General features: G+C 36.7%; 1 long non-coding RNA gene across 2 annotated transcripts; it reads right to left on the bottom strand.

The window, feature by feature from the left end:
- Positions 1-17,389: 17,389 nt before the first annotated feature.
- LOC116928506 lies at positions 17,390-18,712 on the bottom strand. Of its 2 annotated transcripts, XR_006650189.1 has the most exons (6): positions 18,482-18,712; positions 18,261-18,376; positions 18,038-18,187; positions 17,795-17,957; positions 17,646-17,720; positions 17,390-17,582 (listed from the first exon to the last, which is right to left on the bottom strand). It is a non-coding gene; the product is annotated as an uncharacterized LOC116928506 (long non-coding RNA). The 2 variants fall into 2 exon arrangements; XR_006650188.1 differs by having other exon boundaries at positions 18,261-18,712.
- Positions 18,713-22,341: the final 3,629 nt, after the last annotated feature.

Raw genomic sequence — 22,341 nt, 5'->3', positions numbered from 1 at the left:
AATTAATTAATAAGCCATCCGACCAGCAAAGAATTGATCCATTCAAGCATGGATAAGCCCTACGTATATTGCTTCACAAAGTGGGAGCATCTGACTGATATAAGTACATTACCATAACCCAGGAATCCAAATTGTCTTGTGTCACAATTTTCCTTCTGAACATCGGAACAGTGTTTGGTGATCCAGCTGTTGGTGATTCATCATTGAAAAGCTGCTTTATTGACTGGTTTCACTTCTCAACGTAGCCTTGTTCATTGTTGATATCATGTTTCTGTGGAATTCTAAATGAAAAAATTGTTCAAACTTGTAGGTTTAGTATTTAATCATTACCAGAAAGTGCCTCTTGGCATTGCGTCTAGTTCCGTGGTATACTACCAGTGGTTTGTCAGACCAATCTTTATTTTTTTTTACACATCTAGGTATGAGGCACTTGTAGTAGCTAGCTCTCTTCCCAGGAACATCACCGATATGTTCGAAATATTCTTCAGGAATAGACAATTTATTTCGAGGAGTAACTGGTGTACTAAATCGGTTAGACAAACAGGTTATTATTAATTGACTTTGACAAATCACAAAAGGGATATTTTTAAAATAAAAATCTTAGCTGAAGTTTCCAACATTGGTATTCGGAGATGGATCGAAATTCTCGTCGACAGTTACAATTTACTACAATTAAATTAAATTTTTTCTCGCAAAAAAAAAATACCGTTTAGTAGCTGAGATAGTAGGCTACAATCCTATATAATTTTTATGTTAAAATTTTCATATTTGTTTTCAAGACATACAAAAAACTAAAAAGTGTCTCAATTGACCCCACTCTCCCCTAAGTGTTTTCAAGATGAAAATACCAATTTATCATGATTTTTATAAGCGCAATGTGCTAAATCTAATATACCGGGTCTAAAATAATTGTCTATAATTTTGCATTGAAACAGGATTAAATATACGTGTTTTCCAGATGAAGAAATATATATATCATGATTTTCATGTGCGCAAAGTGTCATATCGAATATAACTGGTATATAAGCATTATCTATACTTTTGCATTGAAACAGGATCAAATATACGTGTATTGAAGATGAATATACGGATATATCATGATTTTCCTAACCGCAATGTGCTAAATCTAATAAATCAGGTCAAAAATCACTATCAATATTTTTGCACTGAAACAGAATCAAATGTACGTGTTTTTTTAAGATGAATATAACAATATATCATGATTTTCATGTGAGCAATGTGCTATATCGAATACAACTCGTGTTTAAGCAGTATCTATACTTTTACAATGAAACAGGATCAAATAAACGTGATTTCATTATTGTAACAAAGGCCTACAAATATAATTACTTTTTTTACCCACACTTGCTTGTCTTATGTTTACTCTCTTGTTACACTTACGATATCCGCCTTTTTGCCTTATGTTAACGTTTACAATTCGTATCGTATTTCGTGTTTATATCATTGAAATCTTGTTTGTCACTTCGAAGCTAAAGTCATCACCGCTTTGAGTTGACCTCATCTGTATGGTTCCCTATGTTGAACCTTCATCCAGCTACACCGGAACTAAGAACAAATTTGCTACCTGTATAGATTACCATTTATCCGGTAGAATGGCATGCCCTACTGGTAGTGTCTTTGTTATCAATAACTTGCCGATTTGGTAAGAAGGGCAATGACCGGAAATGTTTTCCATGGTTTGGTAGCCACTGGAATGGCTGATAAGGCCGGGATCATGTGGCTGGTAGCTACGATTATATAACACTTATATTACGGTCGTCTTGTGGATATATTTCCTGGAAGGATGATTCACCTAGTGTCACTAAAATGGCGTCTCCGCTGTAATCGATCTGCAGTTTCCTAAATTATTTTAAGAAATCATATCCCAACAATAAATCGATATTTTCCATTGCCCTGATAACTGCCGTTCCTGATGCCTATTTCCATTTATGAGTAATAGTTATGTACGCTGCCCCCAATGGAGAGGCTCTGGTTCCGTTAGCTAATATTATAGCCGGCTCACCATCACAACCATTGATCCAGGCAGAATTGTGTTTGTTTTATATGTCTAGTGAGAGAACACTTATTGCTTCACCCGCGTCAACGACCGCAATTGTTGGAATGTTCCCGCACGAAACTATTTCCCTTATTAAATAAAACCACCTGACAACAACATAGGCGTACCCTTGCCAATCTCACTATTGGTCGTCTTCACTGTTTCCTAGCCGTTGTTTCCTAGTCTCGACCTCGTTTCATGCTTTAAAATTTGGTTCTCCGTATGTTCTGGTATGTTGACATTATAAAATTCCACTATTGATGAGTGTGTGACCGTTGTTTTGCCCATGGCTGCTTCCGTTGACATATGTTTAACAGACCATTGTCGGTTTTTCGCTTCTTGCCGGGAAAACTCCGGACGTTTGCCTGGATATTGTTGTAGGAAGCTTCGTTGTTTCCTCTGGGGTTGAGAAGCCCCCCTAAACAGCAAGGATTCCGGATTCTTGAAGAATTCCTAGGTCGTATTGGTAGGTCTTTCCAGTAGTCGGGGTTTGTGTGAACTAACAACAACTTTTTGACTTCTCCCTCGACATACATAACCACATTTCTAGCCTGGTCGGCATCCGTCCATCTATTGTATGCTGCCACCAATTCAGAACGCTCCAACCGATCCATGACATCTTCCTCCAGGTTGGCCGGAAAAATTGGTGACGCAATGAATTTTTTCACAATTACCACCATGGCCACTGGTTGTGTGCCATTGCAATGTACGACTAATACTGATGCTGGCGTATGTGTGACGTTGATGGTTGCTGGTTCTGGATTGACGTTTACAAGTTTGCTTGATAACTCAGGTATCCGTTAGTAGAAGTTTTATGCTGTCACTTTCGTTCGATGCGACGTTGATGGTTGCTGGTTCAGGATTGACGTTTACGTGTGTGTTAATAACTCAGGTATCCGTTAGTAGAAGGTGTATGCTGTCACCTTCGTCCGATGAGTTCACCTTCCGGGATGTCGAAGCTTTTATCCGAAGTGGTTATCCGTATATGGTTCACAATTTCCACTTCCACAGACTCGGAAACTGGATATAATCGATGACTTGGTACACGACCACACGTAGGGTATCTTGCTAAATGTTTTCGTTGTTCTCTCATCAATATCAATGTTAGCCAAAAAACTAAATAAATGAATAAATAAAGAATAACTGCCCTTCGTTTGCTGACGTGACCTCGATCAATTATCGAACTGTGCGATAAGTGCTTGACCTTGATTGTGATTTCAAAGCTCACAGCCGGTTTGATCACCGGAGTCAATACGTTTCTTGTAAAATTTATGAAACGTTGAGGCTCTTGCCCAACTCGCTGCGGCCAATATCGCAAGGTACTTCGTTCTCGTGTTTCCGTGAAGCCGCTGCTCCTCTCATTGAATGCGCAGAAAACACATTCATGTCGACGCCAGCCGAGGCTAAAGCCTCCTTAATCCAACGAGCGTTGGTCAATTTCCCTACTTGTCAGCGAGGCTTTCTCAGGGCGATAAATAGACCATTTGATTCTGCTGGGCGTAAAGATTCGGTTTTGGTTACGTATGCCTTTAAACATTTTACCGGGCAAATAAGTTCGTCAATAGGCAAGTAATCAATACAAAAGTTCACGAGAGGGCTATTTCGTTGCGCCCTCCGTTGAAGCATCAAGGTGAACGAAAGTCGCTCTTCTGTGGGTTGCAAGCTATGAAAATCGATTGCCGCTAGTTCAGATTCACGGGTGAATGTTGCTAGTGTCAGAAGGAAAATGGTTTTTAGCGTGAAAATCTTTAACTCAAGCGCCTCTCGTGGTCAAAACTCTTTGATGTTACCAAGCACTTCATCCGCGTTCGAAATAGAACTGTACCTTGTTTTCGGAATACGTAAATTTTAAATGGCCTAAAGCAGTTTGGTTACCAGCGGGTACTTGCCAAAGTCAAAACCATCCATCGAAAGCAAGGTACTCGACAACAACGAACGATGTACGTTAACGGTTTGATACGAACGTCCAGATTCAAAAAGTAGCGTTAGGTATTCTAATACCTGAATTTAAGATGGAGATAAGGGATCATGTTCCCGTTCGTGACACCAGCGATTCCACGACCTCCAAGCCGATTGGTAATCCCGATGTAGCTGCTGTCCACAAAAGTGCATAAATACTTGTATGTGTCCCTTAATGCGCCCCAGTATACTTATATCTGTTGTAGTGTGGTGTACGTTTTACGATGAATAAACGTGTCTTAGTCACTACCCGGGTCTTCAAGTAACCCTCCGCGTTACAGTATCAAATGCTATCTCGTTAAAAACAACAGAATGAATGCCGCCCCATTTGTTGATGTATGCAACACTAGTGGCATTATCGAGCAGCAAATGAATAGAAATATTAGAGACGAAGTTAACAAACGAAGGTAGGCCATTGAAGGCCGCGAGCAATTCCAGCTCGTTGATTTGCATGCCTCCATGCTCACTACTTCAGGGTCCACTCGCATAGGAGTCGTTCAGGGTAACGCCCCATCCTACAAAGTAGCTGTGCGAATAGAAACCAAGATCGTGCTTTGTCACTTCAATGAATCTGCCAACACAACTGGTAATATTGTCCAGTCACCACTGAAGATCTGAAACTGAATGAACATCAAAGGGGACCATGGAGTCCATACAGCTTTCTTCATGATGGTAAAAGTGGTTGAAAGTATACTGCAGTCCTCTTAAATGAGACTGTGTGTTTGGCACGGCTTGCACTGCCCAAGACAAGTTTCTCCAAATTTTCAATAGATCACGTAATGAAATTTCCTTAGACCAAACAGCAGCTTTACAAAGTCGTTGTATCTGAACCAACTTACTTACTTTGAACAACTAGGTCATCGTCCTTGAATCCGGAATTGTTCCTAAAAATTCAATTGTTTGGTTTGCGGAAGATAACGACGTTCGTATTTTAACCACGAAGCCACAATGTTCCAAAATATGCTTCACTAGCTGAAAGTCAGTTTCTGCACCCTTCCTTGAAGAGTTCATTATGAGCATATCGTCAAGTAAACATATAAACAAAATACCAAGGATTTTAAAATAACCGGTGGCCGGTTTGAGTAACATGGTAAATGCCCAAGGCGCAATTGATAGTCCAAAGCAAAGCGTACGAAACTGGTAAAATAAGTAGGCGTCAGTGAGATCGATTTTGCCAAATTTACAAAGTTACTACACTTTTCAGGAATAAAAATTTACACACCCATTTTTCAATTCCATTTTTAGCAGTTATATATTTTAAGAAATAATAAATGTGATTATTGATCCCATAGTTTGTCTATTCTTAAACTTATTGGTAAAAACTAGAGGGTTGCAACTTCAAAGGGTGATTTAAAAAAATTTTGAAAATTGGGCCCTTTTTTGCGTAGCGCTATAGGGAATGCACGGCGAACTCCCAAAATTTCGCTCGGCGAAATTGGTACAGGTGATCCCATGTACATGGGTTAGGGAAATAAAAATACAAATAATGCCGACCCCCACATCCTGTAACTAATTTAGTTTCAACCTTAAACTCAAAAAAATTTTACAAAAAAACCAATAGTTTTTTTATATTAAATAAAAACAAGTGACACGTAGCGCCATAAGACGCCGTGTTAAAAGTGGCCGAAATTGGTACACTGTACCAATTTTGTTGGTAGGTACTGTAAGAGCTATCATTCGTGTCCAGTAAAACAATAGAAAGATAAAAGACTGTTAACAATTTCGTCTCATAAGAGAAATGTGATTTATAAACGCCGTTGTATACAAACTTCATCAAATTGTCTTTCGCAGCTTGAGACAGCCTTGCTATGTTAATTCCGGCCGCATCTGTAAAAGCTCCGCCAAAATCGAGCACATTTTCGTACGTGATCGATGTGTCAATAAATATCTCGTTGCCTTCAACGCGGAAAACCCGTTTGAAACAAATAAATCTATTCATATCCAAAATATGGTGATTGAAACACGAAATCTAACTTCTTCTTACCAGTTTCGTCGACACAAAACGTGAAACTAACTATTTTTACATAAAAAACCCAACAACTTATACACTTTTCCTGTGAAGCAAAACTTTATGATAGCTTGTCACTAATTTTAAACGAGAAACACATTGTTTTCTTATTCAAAATATTAAATATGTGACGTGTTTACACTCTTCTCAATGGTTTTCCCCTTTGGCTTCTACTTACTTCTAGTGAAAGTTATGACCGACCCGAGCAGTCAGCGCCCCATGCGGATGCCCCAATTTTATTTTCAAGAATTAGCAGACCGAACGTCGAAATCGGGTCTAGCTGACGACAGTCCGTAGACCTCTAAGTTTATAGACCATGGCGAAGCGTTGGTAAACGGGACGAACACACTGTCAAAAAGAGAAAAACATGAAGAAGAAAAGGAAACTGACTTTTTTGCACCTCGATGAGATCCCGAGTCCCTTCTGTGCTGATAATAGTCTATATTATCTTTTGCGCTGATTGCAATGGCCCGTCAAGGTGACCGGACGACCAATCGCTTTCTCCATTTTCTGATCCTCATCTACCTCTTGTGCTAAGTTCCACAAGAACTTCCTGCCGAATAGGTGACCCGCCTCCTTGGGGTCAAAAAAGCTCGTGTTCGTTAGCACCATCTTAATATTCTGGACCGATTACTCTCAAGACATTTGTCCTGCGCTGACCAAACAGATAATTAAAACAATGGCCCAATAATTCGATTGCACAAACCACAACAGTGAATAACGGGTTTTCCTCACTGACTTCTCCCGAGCTGAATAAAGCCCAGGAATAAAGCAATGGGTGAAAGACATACAATACAAGAATACAAGAAATACACATATACATACAAGAATTTTAAACTGAATATTGGCCAAGTTCATTTCCTGGATAAATGCCTGCAATGACTCGTGCGAACGGACTTGTTTCAATCGACGCTTGACTTGGCGGTCCAACTTTTGTCTCCACAAATAAAAATGGTTGCTGGAGAACTTAGGGGTGCAATCGTTTCTCAAGTGCTTCAGCTAGTTTGCCTTGTAAGACTTTAACAAAAAGTCTATGAATTGTTTAGTACGATACCTGTAAAGAGCAAACCTTTTAGTTTTAGATGTGTCACGTTCATCCTCAGATGAAACATCGTCCCACGAGCTAGTGTAATCTAAACTGCTAGAGGCTCGTCTCTTTTTTTTTCGTCCTCATTTAACGCTTGCGTGATTGATCGCTTGATGAGCTGGACGAGCTTAAGATACTGCTAGTAGACAGGCTTGAGTCGCTTGACATATCTCTTCTAAATTTTCTGGGTTTAGTACTTTTTTTTTGTCTCGCCTCGCCTTAAAGGTAACACCAGTAGTAGGTTTACCTGGGCCTTCAACTTCGTTCCTAGTAGGAACATGTAATGGGGATTTTCCAGTCCTTGGGTGTTATAAGTTAGTATAAATATGAATAAAAATTACAGATATGGGTGGTTAATTGTAGTATTAGCTGGGACCATTCCCCTGTAGTGCAATAGTACAGTATCCTGCACAAAAAGGTGAACACCGATTTATTTTGAAAAAGCCATCTGTGGTTTGAAAATACTAGTAGTTTAACTTTTTAAGGAGAGGTAGGGCGGTTTTAGCGCAAAATCATCATAAGGGGGGTTGGGTAATGTCAGTCCAGACACTTTTTTTTGCCCCAGGTATTAAATGTCTGGAAAAAAGTGTAGACTGTATTATCGGTAGATTCCCCTACCCCCCGGCAAAGTAGAACAATTTTTGCAATACAAAATAGAGTCTTTCCATTACTCGTTATTGTCATTATCGGGTCGGGTAATCGGGTAGCATATGGAAACACCAAATTATTTTTATCATTATGCTAGCCATTTGTTAGTAAATTTTTAGTGGGTTATTGGATACGTTTCCGTCGCCGACGCGGGAGATTCGCGTTCAAAGCTTATTTGCGTTAATGGTCTTCAGAGCAAGTCTAGCTAATGAATATAATTAAATAAATCTTTGATGAGATATATTATATTTAAATTTTTTAAAAAAGCATTTATATATGACTAATGATTATTTAATTCGTTAACAATTACACCTTTTTATGACTGGAATAATTTTGAAAACAGTTATCTCCCTCAAATCTAGAACTCGGATCTCCCGCGTCGCCGACGGAATCGTATCCAAGAACCCACTATGAATTTACCAAAAGACAGCTAGTATACTAATTAAAATGATTAGGTGTTTCCATATGCCACCCGATTACACAACCCGATCATGACAATAACGAGTAATGGAAAGACTCTATTTTGTATTGCAAAAATTGTTCTACTTAGCCGGGGGGTAGGGGAGTCTACCGATAAAACAGTCTACACTTTTTCCAGACATTTAGTACATAGGGCAAAAAAAAGGGTGTCTGGACTGACATTACCCAACCCATATGATGATTTACCGCCAAAACCACCCTACCTCTCCTTAAAAAGGTAAACTATTAATATTTTCTACCCACAGATGGCTTTTTTAAAATAAATCGGTGTTCACCTTTTCGTGCAGTATACTGTACCTTACGAATGCTCGCATGATTTGAAGTGTAGTTCTTAAATGAAGCAAAGACTATTCAAATAAAAACCACTTACAAGTAGAGGAGACCGGGGCTGCTTGGTTTTTGGCGGTTTTTGGAGTTGAATGGTTTTTTTATGTTATTCAAAAACCAGTTGTTTAAAAAACAATTTTTTTGCACTTGCTTTTTGCAAATGCTAAAAAACTTGGGGGATGAATTTTAGTTATTCAAAACGCCTTCGTTGTTTAGTAAGAACTAAATTAAAAAACAGGTACCTGAAATTGTAAAATTTTTTATATTTATTTTTAACATAGTTTTTGAGTGTAAGTAAGATCAGAAACAAAAAATAGTAACACTTGTAGAAAATTTTATACTAAATTTTTTTACACTAATCTTAATTCTACTGAGTGTCCTTTTTTTCTAGAAACTTTCAGTTATTTGCAAAGAAATTTGGAGTAAGTTGGCCCTGACACCTACGGGGTTGTTTGGCAGTGTTCGCTCAAATGAAGGGATGGAGTTGTGGGAGGAGCTGAATAGACGTTTGGTTGCAAATAAAATGTATTAATTGATAAGCGAAAAGTGAAAAAAAAATTTAAACAATTGGAAATCCGTTTTTCACGAGGGCCATGTTCAGAATGCAGATTGCTCCTGGGTTTGTTTAAAAATGAAATGTTCTTAGAAATCAATCTATTTTTTTAAAGAGGTCGATAATTAATAGAACCATCCTCCATCAACCAATCAGCCCCATTCCGATAATTTAACAAGAAAACAGATTTATGTATCTTTTTACACATAAAGTGATTTTTTATTTAAAATTTAGTACTAAAATACAAAACATGATTTATATAAATTGTATATTAAAAGAATGAAAGATAATTTTATTCAAAACAAACAAGGGTCCATTCAACCCCACTATTTTCGGGTTTTTTAAGAATGGGGGTTTGCACTATAATTTTTTTTTTCTTCACCATAATTTTTTTATCTCCACCAGTTTGCATGTGCAAGGATGACTGTCCTGTAGTGTAATGGTACATCAAGAATGCTCGTTTGATTCAAAGTGTAGCTGTTTTTTCCCATTCCCATTTCCCTGTAGAAAAATGGTACCTTTTGAATGCTCGTATGATTTGAAGTATCTTGCTTTGTTTATATAAGCACAAGGGTACTTTGTGGGCAGGCTTTGGTTGTGTATCTGTCTGTCTGTTTGTTTGTCCGGGGGATTACTGTAGTGCGCACGCGGCTACTGGTGGAATGGGGGTCACATGATATTCGACTACTTGGAAAAAAGGTCGGCTACCTGAAAAGGATTCGAGCTGCTGCCGGCTAGGCTTAACCTTTTTCTTTCGAATTTTCACGGGCAGGACGGATAGAAGGACTGACGGGGAAACATGGTTGGCAGAAGTAGACCCATGGGCAGGGTAAGACCTACAGGCTGAGAAAGATCCGTGAGCATGGTGGAAACAACGGGCAGGTTGGAAACGACGGGCAGGGGATGGGTATCGGACAGACACTTAAACAACAGGTCGACTTGCACACAGCAGACAATTAATACTAGACTTCACCTATTACCTTCCTGGGATGGGCAAAAGTATACTAGTCTAATATCTATAAATTAACAAATCCGTTGCACTGGGAGCATCCTGTGATTAGCTCTAAACCTCCAACGGCTATGGTGAATTAGCGGAATGGGAGTTTGGAAGACTACAGGTGTAAAAGGTGGATGGAAACGCGAAATCAACAACTTCACGGTCCACGGCCATTGATTGGAATAAGTGGACGACAGCATGTGAGCCGACGGGCAGAGACAATTGTAATGTTTCCAAACTGTGTATTTTACCAGAGAGGAGTCTTCTCAGTACTCTGAGACCACTCTGCTTATGCTATTACAATCATTCGTCTTTATATGAAAGATTGAAGGTAAAAGCGGAGGGTTTACAATTGCTTTCGTACAGCGTTTGCTTTTCCCGAGAAAATGTTGGATTAGTTTTCATTGCACAGCTGCTGCATTTTGGTTGTGTTGTATTTGGGTTGAATATGAACGTTGGGGCTGAATACCCATAGTCCATAAAATCTTCGTCTTTTCGTTTTTCACTATCTGTGTCACTATTATTTTCGATCACTGTTGCTTCTTCTTTGTTGTTTTTCACTGCAATAACCAGTTCTTTTTCTTTATATACTGTACTATGTTGAAACCTTTCATTTCTTACTTGACACTTGATCGTTCGATAGATGTCTGTGCACTGATAGTATGACGGAGTCACTTCTAATTCTTTTTTGGGTTGAGTTTAAAATCTGTGTTTTATTACACGCACTACTTTTCTTCTATATTCCTTTCCCCTGGCATTGTTAAAAGAACTTTCGGATATACAATAACCGTCATTCACTTTGAACGCTTGGGCGTTTTATCATATATATATAGTTTATGGAGAAAGGGTGTTTTTATTTCTTTAATTGTATACAAACTGCTTGAGCCATTTGCATGCCGTTTGTTGGCCTTGATGCGGATTTCATTCCTCTGTAGATGCTAGAAATCCCGTGGTACTAACTTATGATATGGACTCCCTGAATTAATTTTTTGTTGACACATGTGTAACTTTAACCGAATTGGCGCGGTGTCCCTCCTCTGGCATACTCCCAGTACCACCCTCTGAACCTTTGTTCAGCGTGCGCTTATAAGTACAAAGTAGAAGGTGGTACTGAGAGAAATGCAAAATTTAAGTAGGATAAGTAAATAAGTAGAATTGGCCTTTTATTATGTATGAAAAATAATTACTCTACCACCGCTGTGTGGAAATTTTGCAATATACTTCGCGGATTTCCTTAGCGAGCTTGTTTTCGTGCTGTTTCCATACTAATTTTGCATTGCTCGTGCCTTTTTGTAATTTCGAATTTGATTTTGTCGTTGAATTCATCGATGTTTTTGGGTGGTTTACTTTCTGATATTTCGTTTTTCATGGGTAATTCTGGCGTTTGTTCTAGCGTTTAAGACGCTGCTTTAGGTAGTTCTTGTTCTGCTGCTGTTTCAGTGTCATCGATGATTTCCATTACCTTGTGTTCTGTGGTGGTCCATTTTTGTAAAATTTTGGAAAAAATTTTTTGAGAGAAAAATTTTTAAAAATATTGTTATTTTTTACATTCGTCTACTGGGTCGAGTACACCTATAGAGCGCAAAGACTCCAAAAAACATCTTGTCTGAAATTATTTTGTTTATGAATATTTATTTATTTATGTACAGAAATGGATAGCTCTTGATAAGGGGTATCCATTTCTGTAAAATTTATTTTTCGGACTAATGTTTTTACTGAAAGAAGCTATTTGAATTTCGTGCACTGGGACAAGGGGAATGCCCGATACACGTTAAACCACACCGACCTACCTACCTAATAATGACCGATAGGTTATAACTTGGGTATGTACTTATCAAGCGGTTCCCTTCAGTTCAAAATGCCCAATGTAAATGATAAGGCCTTGCCAAAACTAAAAAATGTGTGAGCAAGTGAAGGGAAATCAACAAAAATAGTAAAATGCAATGTAATTCAAGAAACGGGTGCAAACAGAGTACAGAATAATTTAATCGGGTTTTGGAACCGGTTACACCCCGGTGATGTCAATTGACAATCAACATTAATTTAAATGGAAGCATGCCGTTAAGCCATCGAAAAAGTGAAAACAAAATTATAAGGGTAAAAGCATTATATTGCACGAATAAAAAAACAACAACAAAAAACAGGTAACATATGTAAACAAAACAAAAAAAGGCCCAGACCTCGTCTAAAAATTAAATAAAAAATTCCCAAATTGCACCATCATTTACATTTTGGTCCCAAAAAATCGGGAAAGAAAAGGAGCCCTAGTGCATTTACTTTTCTAACACACGAACTGATAAAAATATTCTAAAAATAAAAAAAGGTATTTTGCCCTATCTCCCCTGTAGACGACCGGTCTGCTAGACTAGCGAACCTGGCGGGGAATCCTGGAACGACTTAGTAAACACCCGCTGGTTTTGGGATAGGCGATAGTGTACCTTAATGTTATATAGTGGTGATAGCATGGTATAGTAGCATGGTAGGCGTACTCCTGTAGCCCTTCCCACAAAAATCTTGGCCAAATCTTGATATTCCGTAAATGGCAATGCTTAGGTCGAATGGTGCAGATTTTGCATTGGCTTATAAGGGACAACCGCGAATCAATAAATTCATCTTTAAGAAAAAAAATTTACTTAAACAAAATCTGATTTAAATGTAGAATAGCTTTTATAATACAGCTCATTTTATTAGAATAATTATTTTAATTTCAAAATATTTATTAAAAATAAGAAAAACCCATAGGTAGACTTAGGCGACAGAAGTACATTTTGTGGCACTAGTAGATTTTTTTTAAAGGAGCGGTCCTTTGTCTTGTTTATTTTATGCTTCAATAGCTTGTCAAATTGCGGAACCAAACTATGCGGAAATTAATAAAATAAAAAAATTACTTCCAAATTTTACTCCACACAAGTCCTGCAGTTTGACAAGCTTTCGAAACATAAAAAATAAATATCAAAGGACCACCCTTTTAAAAAAATCCTTTATAGTGGCAGTAGTGCCACAAAATGTGCTGCTGTCGCCTAATTAGGCTTTTTCCTTTCTTAAATTTTTAGTAATTATTTGAAAATTACTAGATTTTGATAAGGGCTATCGATATCTGTAAAATTATTTTAATTTGGTTTTATAGTTTTTCCGCAATAAATTATTAAAATTTTACATAAATCAGGGAGGTGGGGGTTACCCGATACCTGTGAAACCACACCGACCTTGAAAAAAAATTTTAACCGGTTTACTAACTTAGTAAAAAAATTTCATGTAATAATTTTGAACAAATGGATAGATCTTATCAAGAGCTATCCATTCCTGCAATTTTTTTCAAATATAGAGCTTATGGTTTACCGATTAGAATTCATTTAGTTTCACGATTCGTCAAACCACACCGACAAAAATATCCAATCGGTTTACTACTCGGTTAGGTATTTGTTAAGCAAAAATTTAACGGAAGTGGATAGCCCTCATCATCGGCTATCCATTTCTGTAAAATTTGTTTATTTAGACCTAATATTTTTACCTATTAAGTTATTTTAATTTTGTGTACTGGGATAGAGGGATTATCCGAGACACGTTAAACCGCGCCGTCTTGCCTACCTGAAAAATAGCTGTTGGGTCATTACTCGGGTAGGTGCTTTTCAAGCGGTTTTCTTTCGTTCAAAATACCCCCTTTAAAAGATATTGCCCAGCCTTAACTTAAAAAAGGGTGGGCAAGTGAAGGAAAATAAATAAACCTATAATGTATTGCACAAAATAAGTCAAATAGGATACACAGTAATGATATCGGGTTTTGGAACCGGTGTCACTACCCGAATGCCCATGAGTGGAAATTCACAATTATTACAGTAATTTTAATGAAATTATACCGTTGCTTAATTAAGTAATATTCTAATAAAACAAAACAAAATTATAAAGTTAAAAGGTATTGTTTTACGGAAAGGAAACAGAAAGAAAAATAAACAATAAACATAAATAATAACAAACACAAAACAAAAAAATAACGGCTCGGGGGTTTTGTGTTTTTGCCTGACAGGGTTCAGGTGCCTGAACGGGATGGAGTTGCAACTGAATGCGTTAGGCAAGTTGCGCTAGTATAGCGAATTGAGCTGCCTATCTGTTGCTGCAAATTGAGGCCAGGGACCTGAACCCTACCAGGAGTTGTCATCATGTTTTGCCTGACAGCGTTCAGGTCCCTGAACGAGATAAAGTTGCATTTTTTGGTCCATATGCGCCTTCTCGAGTACGCCTACCATCTATTCTCAAGGCCTACTTAATGCTTAAGACCTGTAAACTCAAATACCTCCTATGGCGGGTAGGCGTTCCCTACAAATAAGAGCCAAAAAACAAGGGTTACGACGAAACCATATGGCGCTCACAATTATAGCATCGTTGAAAAATACCCCCAAAAAACTTTAACACTTGTCATAGTTACATAAACACGTGAATAAAGATAAATCAAAAGAAAATTCAATTTTTGAAATGAAAAGTATGCTAGTTTGACAGCAATATGGCAATTGAGTTGTTAAAAAGAAGAAAGTAGTATGTTTAAATTATATAAGTTTTATTATTATGTTAATGAAAAATTGTCTTATTGTTCTTGTAGTTAATTGAATTAATCACTTAGGAAAAAAAATCTATAAATGAATTAAACATTTTCACTTAGAGATAAAATTATAAAATTTATAAAATTTTTCTCACATTGATAACATGACAAAATATAGGCTTGAACCGACATACTCATATCCAGATGTTTCTAGACGGAGTCTTTAACCATCATCCAAATACCGATACTAATTTGATTGAAATTGTGAAATGCAATGATGAAAATATTACTTAGTGGACAAAAATCTTTTTCAAAGAGGTGATTTTCTACACATACTGGAATTCTTTAACTAAAAGTTAAGGGTTCTAAGATACTCTTAATTAAAAAATACAAGGAAACCCTGTTTTTGCTTAATCTTGTATTTAGGTTTTCGAAGCAGTAGCAGTAGCGAGTGCCAGATGGTGTCGTCGTAACCCTGGTTTTTCCTCTGATTAGTTGTTGCCAGGTAACGTGTCACCGCCATAGCCCATAGGAGGTATACGAGTTTACAGGGTATGGCGACAGTAGAACTCAAAAAACAATAGAACTCCAAGACATTAGAACCCCATTTTTAAAAATATTTTAAAAAATCGTTGGTTAATCCGACAGTAGAACTCCATGTACAATAGAACTCCAAAGACATTAGAACCCCACTTTTAAAAATTTATTTAAAAATTGTTGATAAATCCGACAGTAGAACTCCATGTACAATAGATCTCCAAAGACATTAGAACCCCACAAAAACAATTAAAAATAACAAATAGCATGAGACAATAGAACTCTTCTGTCCGATAATAGCACTCCTATGCCCGACAACATAACTCCAACGATTTTTATAAAATATCAAATGCCCGACAGTAGAACTCTAGCAACCGACATTAGAACTCTTTATGGAAATTTTTTTTTTCCGGACGATAGAACTCTAATCGTTTAAATATTGCATTATTTACCCGACAGTAGTACCCCGCCACTCGACAGTAGAACCCCACCACACGACAGTAGAACTAATATGATTTTAAAAAATTATTTTTTTGTCCGACAATAGAACTCCAATACCTTAAATATGATATTTAATGCCCGACAGTAGAACTCCAACACCCGACAGTAGAACCCCGACACCCGACAGTAGAACCCCAACACCCGACAGTAAAACTCCACTGAATATTTAAATAATTATTACGGCCGACAGTAGAACTCCAAGACTTTATTTTTCATTTAATAAAAGTCATAAAAGTAGGGCTTAGCCCCGATCACATTCTAATCGGGTACACCGCTAACGTTCACCGTTAAAAATTAATCGGGGAAGTTTGACGCGGGGATTTTTTTGTCGTTATTAGAATCGGTGCTGCACCGATTGCACCGTCTTAGTCCAACTTGGTCTCCGCGAGACCGTCACCGCTACATCCCAGAGGGACTATCCCGGCCCTCTGATTGGCTCTCTCCCTCTCCTCACTCTATAGCCCCTCCACCTAGTTCTGCTTGTGGTGTGTGGCCTGTGGCGTGTGTGGAGTAGTCGGGCTGCCGCCTTCATTTGTTTGTTATTCATGTTTATTTATTTATTTTTACTTTTACATTTATTGTTTCTAACTTACTATTTTTTTAATAAACTATTTATACCTTTATTATATCAATTTAAATTTTATAGCTCAGGAATAAATTAAATATTGGTGTGTTTTCATTACAACTATTGTGAATTGTCATCCACGGGCCATTGGGTTGGTGCGGGTCTGAGAAAAAAGGTTCCAAAACTCGATTTTGGGAGAATCGAGAGAATCGGAGAATGGAAAACTATATGTCCAAAAGTTTTAATAATTATAGGAATGTATAAATCTTGATAAGGTCTATCCAATTTTGCTAAAATATTGCTTATGGTTTACTTATTAGGAAAGTAAACCGCTTCGTCATTTTTCGGGTAGGTCAGTGTGGTTTAGCGGGTCAAAGGTACCCCCCCATTGAAAAATGTTGAAAAGAAAAAAATTCTTCAACATGACAGTTTTTTTCCTTTTTATCCAACCAGCGCAATACTTGACCCAAGTGAGAAAGCGCAAAAAAATTTTCATGTTGAAGCAATTTTTTTCTTTTCAACATTTTTCAATAAAAATACATGGAAAAGATAGCTCTTTTCAAGGTCTATCGACTGATGTTTGTGTTTTTTACATGCATGTAATATTTTAGCCGTAGTTAATTTTTTTAATTTAACATTTTTTGCGGGGGGAGGGAAAAAGAACCAAAACTGTCAAACTTTGGGCACATCGTTGTTTGGGTCTTAATATACGGCAAATCAATAAAGTAATGCACAATTAAGATACCTTAAAACCTTCAGCATGTTTTGGTGTAAACATTTACTTAGATAGCCATAGTTTTGGTACTATAAATTACAATAATAGTTCATTCCTGACACCCATTATGGCGGCCATTTTGATTGCGCGCCTAATTCAAAAATTAATGAAATCTACAATTAAAACCCAAATCGAAATCTTTTATGGCAGTGCAGGTAGCCAATATCCAATCTCTCTAGACTTAAGCATGACAAAACACGATAGGCGAACAGAAATAATGTATTTTAAATGTGGCTCCAATTAAAGATTAAAAATTGAGTCATAAAAACTTTATACATCGCTGCCATGCAATAAAAAATAATAAAATTAAAGTAAAATGGTTACAATTGATTTATTGAAATGAAAGTGCATCATTTATTGTCTACAGCACACATTAAACTGTATAAATTGTTTCAGTTATTTTAAAGACAATTTACTAAATAAAAGTAAAATAATGTGATAAAGTAATTGATATAACATGATAAATACAATTAATATAATCAAAATTATATTTGTTTGAGAATGTACCAACTATTTTTAGATAAATGTGTCTCTTTGTCCAAAACAGCTAAAAAGCTAAAGAAGTAAAAAAAGAATAATCACGTTTTGTACGAGGGCAACATGATAATAATAGCCTACCCGACGTGTACCTTTGACTATTCTTCTACACTTCTAGGCACTCCAAAAATACAATTAATATAATCGAAATTACACCTGTAAGTATAAGTTAAATAACCTACATTAGAAAAATGTGTTAGTCTTTTAAAAACGTCCTGTGCTTTCCTTACCATAAGACCAATTGCTGTGAGAGAAACGTTGAGATCTTGTGTTTGTGATCCAAATTTTCCGGTCGTTTCGACTGCTGAAGGCAGGCAGTTCCATGGTAAAACAGGGAGATAATCCCTTACCACCAATTGTAAACACTGGAACGCGGAGCGTACTGAATTTTCTCTTCATGATTTGAAATCCAAGCAATGCAAAATAACAAAGAAATGAGCCTCAACGACAAAGAATGCCATGTTCGTTGTTACCCTTGAGAATTGTTGATAGCTCCTATGATATTAAGAAACAAGGGGATTTTTCCCAGCAGGGGATTTGTTACAGGACGCCAAAGAACTTCTACCCTGTTCAGATTTACAAGACCAGTTGCCAACAGTTTTGATACGGCAAAAAGAGGGCTTCTGCAGTAAATATAGAAGGAGTTCAATCTATTAGAATTCAATCTACTTTTATCCAGATTGAAGTTGTACAAACCCTGTTAGTAAAATAATATGGTAAAAAAATCTCAGATACAATTAATTAGATTGAAATTATGCCTGTTTGAGAAGGTACCAAACTCTCGTCTCAGTTTATCTAAAAAAGCAAAAAAGCTGAAAAAGTAAAAAAGAGTATTTAAAACACGTTTTGTACTAGGGAAACATGATATATGAATATGAAATCATGATGAACATGATGATATAAGAATACAATTATACCTTTCTCGACAAGTTTCCTAGCCGAATCTATATATTCCATCGTTCTCTTCACGAGCAGTCGGCCCTTTTCTAAAAGTAATATATTGATTCATTTTAAATGACAGCAGGCCGCCATTAAAAACGAAAATGACAACAAACGAGAAAAAAAAAGGATAAAGTCTATTTTACCCGACCAAATATACTTTATTTTTACTATACTTTTACTCAATTCAGAGAACCAAGTATACTGAACTGATCTGTATCTACTTGTAAACTGAATTAATGCTCTGCTAGAATTCCAATGTTGCCAAAGGTAGGAATGCAATGTTGCCGTCATTAATTGGTAATATCTATTAAATACGTATTAACGTATATAGATATTGCAAAATATTTATATGAAGTCGTAACTCTACTAGCTCAGTGGTATGGCATTGGATCACTAAGAAAGAGGATTTAGGTTCAAATCTAGTTGTTGGAGGTATATTTAATATTATATGTTTAGTATTCAGTATATTCAATTGGTTATTTAGATGATAAAGTGATTGTGGTATTTACTTTATTTTTATTACGACATTTCTGTACTTTATGTCTTATTCTGTACTTAAAATTATATGGTATACCGAATTTGATTATACTATACTATATACTGTAGTATACTATACTATACCATATTATACTATACTAACTTATACTATACTATTTTATACTTTACTATACTATACTACACTATACTATTTTATACTATACTATACTATACTATAATATACTATACTATACTATACTATACTGTACTGTACTCTACTATTCTATACTATTTTGTTTGTTTTTTTAGCTCATGGAACACCCATTGATTGGTACAATTTTTTCAACAATTTTCGGAAGATATAGTAATTGTAACGAGCCAACTGCATTATTTACGCTTTACAGAAGATGGCAAATCTGCACGGACATTGAGCGTACGCAAGGTGTACACCAAGGCAACGCCCACATGACCAAGTGACCACACGCCACCGCCATCTAAGCCACACCCAATGTGCCACTTGCAATTCTGTATAAAAGCAATGTTATTCGCAACAATATTCAGAGTAGTGTCATGCTTCTTGGTTTGGTTGTATTGCTATTGTAGAAGTCAAATAAATACACGACTGGCAAATCTTACAATTGGAGGTCCCAACGAGACTTGAAATTGAAATAAAAGATTTTGTCATCGGTATAAGAGACTTCGAAACAGTAGACAATAAAATTGAATCAGGAGGATAAAGTACTAATAATTTTTTTTTTCTCTCTTTCTACTTGCGTCGGTCAACAAAATCCATCACGGTAAGCGAATGCAGAAATCTTTTTTTACCACAGACTACTCTCAGGACCGACTCCGTTTACCCTGACTTAACTAACGAAACTTCACCACCAGTAAACTCAAATTAAAAAACCCATGATATAATAAACCCTGACTCTGAAATCAAAACGCCAAGAGCCGCATTTATTCTCAGCTGGAAAGAATTAGTTGAAATAGAAAACAAGTATACAAAGGAAAAATCAAAAAGTTATCAAACAACTTCAACAACAACCACGATAAAACAATTGGAAGATAGAAAAAAAGAGGCAAATACAGCGGCGCATAACGCCTTATACCAATTTGCGTACTCAATATTAAAAGAAACTTTAAATACGCTAGACGAAATCACTCACGAGACGATAAGTAAAACAACAAAAACTATAAGAGATCAGATTCAGTCACTCGGAGGAGAATTTAGTAACGTAGACACTCTTTTACAACAATTAAAAACTGTTAACGGTAAAGAAACAGAATTCTTGATCAAAGTAAACACCGTTCTACAAGAAGAAGCACTTGCGCAACAAGTCGCAGAGAAATAACGAACAGAAGAAATCAGTTTAGAAAACTTTAACTTACAAAAACAAATTGCAAAAAAAGAAAGGAACCCAAATCAATCGACGGAAAAAATAATAGAAAGTAACGAATTCTTAAAGAATTCACTAGAAAAACTTATCAGAGAATCAGTGAATTAGAACAAATACTTCGAAAAAACACAGAAAACGAAGAATATCTTAAAAAACTATTGAAAAAGAAGGAAGAAACTACAGCAAACGTGGAAACCGAAGGTCAAGAAAATATAAACAAACTCCAAAACGAAAACAAGTTACTCCTAGAAAGTTATAATACCGTTAAGAAACACGAAAAGGCACAGAAAGAAAGAAGTGACGAATTAGAAAAGGAGGTAATAGAATTGAAAAACTCTCTCGAAACAACAAAGGGAGAAAGAAGCTGTCTACACAAAGGGCAACTAGAATTAGCCGCAAGGAATAGAAACCTCGAAAGACAAATATGAGATAAAGAAACACTCATTTCAACACAGGAGAGCAAGATACAAGGCCTTGAGGAACGTCTAGTGGAGTATAAGCAAAAAGAAGTTTTTTACATCGAAGCAGAGAGCTCAGACAATTCTAGAACAGAAGAACATACAGGAGAAGTTTCAAAACTAATAGAACAGATAAACGATCTAACATCACTAAGTAAAATAAACGACAAATCATTACATTTCGAATTAGATACAGAACACGTTTTAAAGCAACAGCAAACTATTGAAACCCTAAGAAAACAAATAGAGTCCCAGAATAAAACAATAGAACTATTACAGAAACAGAACAAACTTTGTAACAAAGAGAAACCAAATTTTAAAATCATGGGAGTTGACCACGATACTTCCGAGGAAGCTGAGACTTCGAGACACAACCCAATAGAAAAATCAACAGAAAAAACCCCTATCGCAGAAGAAATAGACATGATCAAAACCTTTACTCAGCCAATAGTAAAAGTATTGGGGGGTCTGTTCTCTCGAGAAGATAAAAAATCCATCCCTCCATACAAAGGAAAAAGCACAGACAAAATGATAACGGAGTGGCTTAAAACAGCTGAGCACGTAGCAAGAAACAACAACTGGGACGACACCCAAAAATTTCGATTCTTTTCAGACAGACTTAAAGGTGAAGCTCTGGATTGGCACAAAGAATACGTATCAGAGCAAGGAGATGAACTTGAATACGATGACTGGCGATCAGCAATCATAGCAAGATTCCAAGACGCTTATGATCTAGCCGCCTTAAAGAAAAAATTATTGCAGCTAAAACAGAAACCGGAAGAAAACTGCAGAGCTTTCGTGTCAAGACTAAACAACCTATACGACGGAATCGAAGGAAAAGAAGAAAAACTTGACCACAACAAGACAGTTGTGGAAGACCAGCTCTTGAGTAAAGTAAAAAAGATGCGGGATACCACCAAAATTAAAATTTTAATCCAAGGGATCTTACCAAAAATAAAAACGGAACTTTACCTACGAATGCCAGAAGATGCCAACGACTTCGATGCACTATGCAAACAACTGTTTATTTCGGAACAGATCTTGCAAAACAAAGAAAACAATGACGACAAAGAACTAACAGCAGTCACTGCCGGCATTGCACACCATGGAAAACAACAGGATTTCGAAATAGAGAAATTAAGACAGAAAATTTTAGAGATGGAATGTGCTAATAAAAATGAAATATCACAGGAAAAAACTGCAGTCATAGCAGCCACTGACAAATACGAGCCCCGCAGATCACAATCACGGGAACACAATTCAAGACCACAGTATCCGAGAGTACGATTTAACAATAATCAGCAAAACAGCCGCGAATCAAGCTACTCACGCAGCCGAGAACCAAGTTTTTCCAGAAGCAGAGAAGCCAGCCCATATAGAGAAAACTTTAACGCCAAGAGGGGAAGGGAAAGTTTTCAAGAATCAACAACGCAACGCCAAACACCTTATTCATACGGGCCACATCAAAATGGTCAACGGCAACTAAACCAAAGACAATTTCAA

This window comes from Daphnia magna, linkage group LG8, assembly GCF_020631705.1.
Source record: "Daphnia magna isolate NIES linkage group LG8, ASM2063170v1.1, whole genome shotgun sequence".
NCBI lineage: Eukaryota > Metazoa > Arthropoda > Branchiopoda > Diplostraca > Daphniidae > Daphnia > Daphnia magna.
This window is presented reverse-complemented; position numbering and strand designations above follow the sequence as displayed.